Genomic DNA, 8,864 nt, shown 5'->3' on the forward strand with positions numbered 1-8,864 from the left:
GGATTCATCACCACCTTTTTATTTTGTTCTCCCACATATGTATGAATGAGTTGTCTCAGAATCATCATTGCTATTTTTTTAATTATAGCTGTTGTTAACCAGCTCAACTGCAAATTCCTACTTTTCCTTATAGTTTCCATTAAGTGTCATCTAAGCAGCCTTCCCCCTTAGTCTTGGGTCCTTCTTTCTCTTATGCTCCAATGCCCTTTGAACACATCTCCATTATAACCATTAAATTCTTGCATCTGAATTACTTGTGTGCATGATTACTTCCAAAGTAGGTTTTAATCTCCTAGAGAAAGATATTCTATCATTTTGCCTAAGTAACTTCTACTCTGTTGGAGCTCAATATATATTCCATTAATGAATAATCAATCAAAACTCTGTATCAGAGATTAATTCCTTCAATTAATTATATAGACTAGGAGTTGAGATAGCAAGACAGATTTTGTGACATGTTTTCACTTCCCACACTCTTTGTATTACTAAGGAAAAGGCCCATAATGGTCTTCTTAATAGAGGAAGTATTTCTGTTTCCATCAAAGTCCAGTATTTCTACTTCTATTCTGTCAGGGAAACACTAACTGAAACCACCCACCCTGGCCAGACACCATAATAATTATTTGCATGAGTAATTCTACCACAGGAGGTCCTGGTAAAGAACATGGAACTAATAAGCCACTACCAACTGGAAGAATTTGGGAAAGGTCAAAAGGAGACACCACATGTCCTACCAACCTCCCAGAATCCTCCTCACTGGAATCCATCTTGACTGGGCAATGCGTGCACCACCAGGAAAAACCCCGAATCAGAACGACTGGTCGCAGACAGCACAGAAACTAATCCCATAAAGGCAAGACTGTGAGCCACATGGCGGAGCAGTCCTCCTAGGTCCCCTCATCCTGCTGCTCTCCACCTGGCTGTCCCTTCCCAATAAAGTCTCTTGCTTTGTGAGTCTCAGCACATGTCTCCTCGGACAATTCATTTCCAAGAGATAGATGAGCCACTCCGGGGCCTGGAAGGGGTCTCCCTTCCTACAACAATTCCATTCCCTCTGAGTCTTTTATGGGATTTGCTCTCACAATTATCCCCTTTCCTGCATCACCAATTATTTTCTTGAAGTTAATTATTCCCATCAACTTACAAATGTCGTCTCATATCCTGTATCTTTATTTTAACTATAAATACACCAAACAGAAATAAACTCCCCTCTTCCAACTACCTTCATATTTCTCACCTCCTCTTCACTGCAGAACGAACTTCATGAACCTGTTAGTGATGTCTGTCTTAACCTCCTTATTCCCATTCTCTTGTCAAGTCACTCCAACTGTGCTTCATTCTTTCCCCACTACACTAAGACTGCTCTTATGAAGGTGTTACTGATCTCCATGTCACCAACTCCCACAGACATGTCTCTACTATAATAATCCTGCTCAATCGCTCAGGTCATTATAAAAGATGGCCCACTCCCTTCTAGAGACAGTTTATCCTCTTGGCTTCCTTAACACACAGGCTAGTTTCTTTACCTATCTCAGTGACTGTCTCTTCTCAGATTTCTTTGCTAACTCTTCTTTCTCATGGACTCAGTGATGAGCTCCATTCTCTTTGTCCACATCTCTTCCTATAATTTTAAAGATAATCTATATACAGATTCCTCTCAATTTCTTATGTAATTCTGTTTTCTCTATAAAACTTAAGAATCTTATGTCCACCTGCATATTTGACTTCTGCACTTAAATTTTTACTTGGCATCTCATAATTAAGAAGTCCAATGAAGAAATCTTTGTTCATATTTGTTCTTCCCCTAATCTTTTCCATCACAATAAATTCTACTACCCTTTATCCAGTTGGTTTCTTAAGAAAAATTAGGATCCTTGTATTAGTCATGTATTGCTGTGTAACAATTCTCCCAAAACCTAATAGTTTAAGACAATGAACATTTAATGCTTTAAACGTATAGTTTCTATAGGTCAGGAGTTCAGATATGACTTAGTAGCTCTGACTCAGGGACCCTCATAAGACTGCAGGCAAGATGCTCCCTAAGTCTAGCCATCCAAAGCCTAATTGGGGCCAGAAGTTCCTATGGTGGCTCACTCACTCAGTGCTGGTTATTAAATAGAGGGCTTCAACTCCTCTCCACAGGAATTTCTCCAAGTGATTTCCTGAGTGGCCTCAGGATATGAAAGCTAACTTCTCCCAAAGTGAAAGACCCAAGAGATAGCAAGATTTGAGCAGGAATTTCTTTTCTGATCTAGTGTCAAGAATCACACTGTCACTTGTACAATATCCTACTGGTTACAGAGGTTAGCCATACTTGGTTTGTGATGGGATGACCCAAGGACATAAATACCAGGAAGCATGACTCATTAGGGGCTCTCTTGGAAGCTGGCTAATCCAATTTTGCATAGTGAAAAAAATCACATAATTGAATTCTTCACAGTCCTTTCAATCTCAAATGTTTATTTCCTATAAATTATTCTATTAAACACAAGCACAACACAGAAAAATATGGAATACGGCAGCCTAACTATAAGATCCCATCCTCCTACTTCTCTTCCAAAACTCAGTAGACTTAGATAGCACATTTGAAACCGTGAGCTTTACTGGAGGCTTTGGAGAAATGAGTTAGGGACTTCCATATACTGTGTACTAGACAGGAGAGTAGAGGTCTCGGGATGTAAAACTCCCCACAAAAGACAAAACACCAAAAAACAAAAACAAAACCTCACCATCAACCAATTAGAGAATGGTACACAAGATGATCACCTACCACGCAGCTCCTCTCCCTCACCTGGCCTTTAAAATTGTTTCCCTGAAATCTGTTGGAGAGTTAGGGGTTTTTGAACATTAGCTCCCACACTCCTCATTTGGCACCTATAATAAACACTGCACTTTCCTTCAGCACAACCCAGTATCAGTAGACTGGCCTTAATGTACCCTGGTGAGTGGACTCAAGTATGGTTTGACAACATTTACATGACAAAGATCTAAACAAACTAAAAAAAAAATTATGAATCATATAATCAAATTATAGCATTATAAATTAGCCTCAGAAAGACTAAAACTAGCACTCGCTAGCTCTCCTTTTCCTTATTTGAATCAGTGCATTTTAACAGACCAGAAGACTCCATTCAGCTGTAATTATAGCCAACACTGGCTCCTAGCTCATATCTTCTCAGTCACCAGAAAGGGAAAACTCTTCCATCTTGACCCAGTTTGAAAAAAATCTCAGAGGACTCTGCTTAACTCAGCTTGGTCATGTGACTACCTCATTGAGTCAGGGAAGCAAATTGCTATGAATCAGTTGGACATAGGGAAGATGGAAGAGTCCATTCAGAATACATGCCACAGTGGGAGAATTAGTATTCCAAATAAGGAAGTATGCTACTCACAAAAGAAATAAGAGTGAGTTGCCAAACAAAACAATGAATGCCAACTATACTTCCAACCCTAAACTATAGCATACCTGAGGATACAGGAATTCGGACATGGATGGTTGAAAGTAAAAAGTAGGTATTTTAAAATATTTCCATGGATGTACCCAGCCTTCGGGGCTTCCTTGGTAGCTCAGCTGGAAAAGAATCCGCCTGCAATGCCAGAGACCCCGCTTCAATTCCTGGGTTGGGAAGATGTGATGGAGAAAGGATAGGCTAACCACTCCAGTATTCTTGGGCTTCCCTGGTGGCTCAACTGGTAAAGAATATGCTTATAATGTGGGATACCTGCAATGTGAGAGACCTATTAAGAAGAGGTGGCAAGAATACACAGAAGAACTGTACAAAAAGATCTTCATGACCCAGATAACCATGATGGTGTGATCACTCACCTAGAGCCAGACATCCTAGAGTGTGAAGTCAATGGGCCTTAGGAAGCATCACTAAGAACAAAGTTAGTGGAGGTGAAGGAATTCCAGCTGAGCTATTTTAAATCCTCAAGATGACATTAAGTGCTGCACTCAATATGCCAGCAAATTTCGAAAACTCAGCAGTGGCCACAGGACTGAAAAAGGTCAGTTTTTATTCCAATCTGAAAGAAAGGCAGGGCAAAAGGACGTTAAAACTACCACACAATTGCATCGTCTCACATGCTACCAAAGTAATGCTCAAAATTCTCCAAGCTAGGCTTCAACAGTAAAAGAACAGAGAACTTCCAGATATTCAAGCTGGATTTAAGAAAGGGAGAGGAACAAGGAATTAAATTGCCAACAACCGTTGGATCATAGAAAAAGTGAAAGAATTCCAGAAAAACATCTACTTCGGCTTCACTGACTATGCTAAAGTCTCTGACTTTTTGAATCACAGCAAACTGTGGGAAATTCTTCAAGAGATGGGAATACCAGACCACCTTACCTGTCTCCTGAGAAATCTGTATGCAGGTCAAGAAACAAGTTAGAACCGGACATTTAACAAGGGGCTGGTTCCAAATTGGGAAAGGAGTACATCAAGGCTGTATATTGTCACCTTGCTTATTTAACTTATATGCAGAGTACATTATGAGAAATGCCAGACTGGATGAAGCACAAGCTGGAATCAAGATTTCAGGGAGAAGTGTCAATAACCTCAGATATGCAGATGACACAACTCTTACAGCAGAAAGCAAAGAGAAACTAAAGAGCCTCTTGATGAAGGTGAAAGAGGAGAGTGAAAAAGCCGGCTTAAAATTTAAGATTCAAAAATCTAAGATCATGGCATCAGGTCCTATCACTTCAAGGCAAATAGATGGGAAAACAATGGAAACAGTGACAGACTTTATTTTGGGGGGCTTCAAAACCACTGCAGATGGTTTACTGCAGCCATGAAATTAAAAAGTTACTTGCTTCTTGGAAGAAAAGCTATGACAAACCTAGACAGCATACTGAAAAGCAAAGACATTACTTTACCAACAAATGTCCATCTAATCAAAGCTATGGTTTTTCCAGTAGTTATGCATGGATGTAAGAGCTGGACCATAAAGAAAGCTGAGCACTTAAGAATTGATGTTTTGAACTACTGTGTTGGAGAAGACTCTTTAGAGTTCCTTGGACAGCAAGGAGATCAAACCACTCAAATCATAAGGGAAATCAGTCCTGAATATTCATTGGAAGGACTGATGCTAAAGCTGTAACTCCAATACTTTGACTACTTGATGTGAAGAACTGAGTGATTGGAAAAGACCCTGACACTGGGAAAGATAGAAGGCAGGAGGAGATGGGGACGATGGAGGATGAGATGGTTGGATGGCATCACCGACTCGATGCGACATGAGTTTGAGCAAGCTCCAGGAGTTAGTGATGGACAGGGAAATCTGGTGTGACTCCAGTCCATGGGTTTGCAGAGTCAGACACAACTGATTGACTGAACTGAATTGACTGATCCAGCCTTCACTGAGACTCATCTCAGTTACTGACAGTAAATTTTCAAAAAATCTTTTATAAGAATACATAAAGAAAATTAATGCACACCATTAAAACACCAGCAGTTCAAAGACGAGCATCCTTTTGGAGCATTTTAGAGTGAGTTACTATGTAACTCAGATGGTAAAGAATCCGCCTGTAATGTGGGAGACCTGGGTTCAATCCCTGGGTTGGGAAGATCCCCTGAAGGAGCACATGGCAACCCATTCCAGTACTCTTGCCTGGAGAATCTCCATGGACAGAGGAGCCTAGCGGGCTGGCTATACAGTCCACAGGGAGGCAAAGAGTTGGACACGACTGAGCAACTAAGCATAGCGTGTAAAACATAACAGAGTAAAGGAAATTGGACCAATGAATTTAAAGCTCAGCTGGAAGAATTCTCTTAGAACTTAAAGGGAAAATAATAATAAAATGAAAATTATAGGATGATGGACTTAAGAAAAAGAATATAGTGCCAGGAAATAAAATAATCAATAGTACTAGTCTCAGAAGCAAGGAGGAAAACAAATTGGAGCAATATAAGAGAACTGGAAATTTTCTCAGATCATACCAAATATTAGTCAATACTCATGAACTCAAACTCTAAACATACCATAGCATGGTGGAATGGCTAAATTTCAAGGATAACTGACAAACATGCAGAAAGATTTCATAAAACATTTCCTAGGAAAGATAATTTACTTATATCACCTATATATAAACTTTCCTTTAGTGATAAAAAAAACTCATCTGTTCACCAATTATTTATTAAGTTACTACTATGTACTGTTTAGCAGCAGCTAGAGATAGAGCAATGAACAAACTACAGTCTAAATTCAATTCTTTAATTTAAAAAATTAAACTGCAAGGCAAGAGGTGAAAACTTACCAAGACAGATAATCTCTGTCAAGGTGGAAAAATTTGTTTCATTGTATTTTATGTCTCTTCATATTTAAGAGGTGATGCATTCATTTCATTTAACTTAGTGATATTCATTCTGTCAGTTATGATTAGGTTCAGCCACAAAAGTAAATTCACAGAGGACTATTTCTTACCCATATAAGTCCACAGGTAGGAAGTCTATGGGCATTTTAGCAGATCAGCTCCATGAAATCTTCAGAGAACTCAGACTCCTCCATCCTTAAGAATGCACCTTGTACTATCCTGCCATGCCCAACTACACACAAACACTCCCCCAAAACTGTCTGGGGAATCTAAGGAATCTGCATTTTAACAGATATCCCAAGTAATCCAAATGCAGGTGGTTTATAACGCACGTGAGACATTCTGATGTCAAAGAATGAGGAAAAGATGATAAAGTGACTCTTAAAATCTTGGTAATGAGAGAAATAAAAAATTACTTCTAAGAATCAAAGTATGAAATCAATAAACAGTTGCTAAGAGCAACAAGGGCTTCCCTGGTGGCTCAGAGGTTAAAGCGTCTGCCTCCAATGCGGGAGACCTGGGTTCGATCCCTGGGTCGGGAAGATCCCCTGGAGAAGGAAATGGTAACCCACTCCAGTATTCTTGCCTGGAGAATCCCATGGACGGAGGAGCCTGATAGGCTACAGTCCACGGGGTCGCAAAGAGTCGGACACGACTGAGCAACTTCACTTTCACAGAGCAAAGATATGTAAAGTCACCTTAACAAAAGCCAAACCACCCATGTTTGACAAAACCTTGACTTTTACATATTTTCTTATCTAAAGGAATGGTCAGAGGACAGTAGGTGATACAGAGTGAGCCCACAAACAACATGGAAGTCACTAAATAAGAGTCTCAGACGTCTTCTCAAGATGTGACACCTACATCTTATTACACACCTTTTCAGAACTCCTCCAACCATTTTCTTACAAAAAATTTAGATGTGCTTTTATTGTTTTGTTGTTGCTGTTGTTTAGTTGTTAAGTGGAGGCTGGCTCTTTTGCATCCCCATAGACTGTAGCCCACCAGGCTCCTCTGTCCATGGGATTTCCCAAGCAAGAATACTGGAGTGTGTTGCCATTTCCTTCTCCAGGGGATCTTCCTCACCCAGGGAGCAAAGAAGTCTCCTGGACTGGCAGTAGGATTCTTTACCACTGAGTCACCAGGGAAGCCCACTTGTATTGTTACCTTTTATAATGTTTCAGATGAAGCTTTATAATTTGAAATTAATTTTGTGCCATTAATGGTATACCCTGTCAGGTAATATTACATAAAAACAGGTAATATTAGGCTGTGGCTACTCATCCCGAAGGCTGTATATAAGATAATGTTCAACTAGAAGGCCAAACAAAAAATGCAAACTACATTTTGACTTCCACATTCTCATCTTCTTTCATTCTGAAGGGAAACAGGAAACAAAAGAAAAAAGAAAACCCTAGAACAATGTGTCATAAAGCCAGATTTAAAAAATGGTTAACACCATTTTGTAATATCTATCACTGTACTTCTTTTCCTTAACACAAATGCAAAACCGAGTTGATTATTCCTATCCACTAAGAGCTTTTTGAAAATTCCAATCCATTGGTCTGTTCAGAAAAAATATGTATCTCCAACGAAATAATCCTAAATGCAATAAGTAAACTCTGCACACCATTACACTACTTCTCCCTAAAAAATTTTCTCTTACCTCTCTTTTTTACTATGGTCTATCCTTTCAAATTGTCGTTTAATTTCCAAATTAATTCTTCCACGGCTTCAATTCACTCAGGTAATTTCTCAGTGTCTGAACTAAGGGACTCCCACCACCAAACAGTTTCAAACTGGTGATAAAACGTTTATTAAAAGTACGAAGTCTGAGATCTGCTAACAGGACCTGAGATTCTGAGCAACTTCTGGGAACTTTAGTTTCTGTATATCCATGATTTAAATAAAACCAGGATTCTCGTCAGATGAGATAGATTTTTAAGGGAAGCAATTTGGCAAGTTTTGCATCACCTGTCACAAGCCGTATACTGACGGAAAACTACTAAACTCCATTTCACAACCCAATTAACCGGGGGGGAGGTGGGGTTGGTTAACTTATATTTCAGCACTGGGGAAGATGGAATTGTGGTCCCTTATACCCAGAAAGCTTCCTAAAAGCAAAACCAAGCGGTCAGTAGGGTGAAAGCTACGCCCCAGATTTGTTTCACTTGCTAACCAACTGCCTGAGACCCGGCGAGACCAGGCAGAAAAGGCTTGTGTCTGTTCGTTTTTTTCCTTTCAAATTTCAAATTCCTTTAAGCCAAACGCTGGGCTCCAAACATCCTGTAGGGGAATAAACCGCCTCACCCGTTCTGAGTGTGGAAGCATGACTCCGCCTCGCCAATGACCGCAAGACGGACAAGCAACTTCAGAGAAGCCAGGTGAGGTCAGGAGCCCGTCTCACCCTCCTGGGAGGGAGATCAACTCTTCTCAGCCAAGCCGGCCTGCGCCGCAACCTGGAGCGAGTCCACAGCCCACGCCCCCTGCGGCCGGGCCAGGGCGGTGCGTCACGTGGCCAGACGGCTCAGCCAATCAACGCAGCCCT

The 8,864-nt window shown here is 40.4% G+C and overlaps 1 long non-coding RNA gene across 1 annotated transcript in view; it reads right to left on the bottom strand.

Moving 5' to 3' along the window:
* The window catches only part of LOC133041207 (uncharacterized), a 268,871-nt gene extending 260,007 nt beyond the window's left edge, over positions 1-8,864 (bottom strand). Inside the window, exons 1-2 of the long non-coding RNA XR_009689192.1 lie at positions 8,627-8,864; positions 3,827-4,026 (exon numbers count right to left, since the gene is read on the bottom strand). This is a non-coding gene — a long non-coding RNA (uncharacterized LOC133041207). The remainder of the gene's footprint in view (positions 1-3,826; positions 4,027-8,626) is intronic.

This window comes from Dama dama, chromosome 20 (assembly GCF_033118175.1).
Source record: "Dama dama isolate Ldn47 chromosome 20, ASM3311817v1, whole genome shotgun sequence".
Taxonomy (NCBI): domain Eukaryota; kingdom Metazoa; phylum Chordata; class Mammalia; order Artiodactyla; family Cervidae; genus Dama; species Dama dama.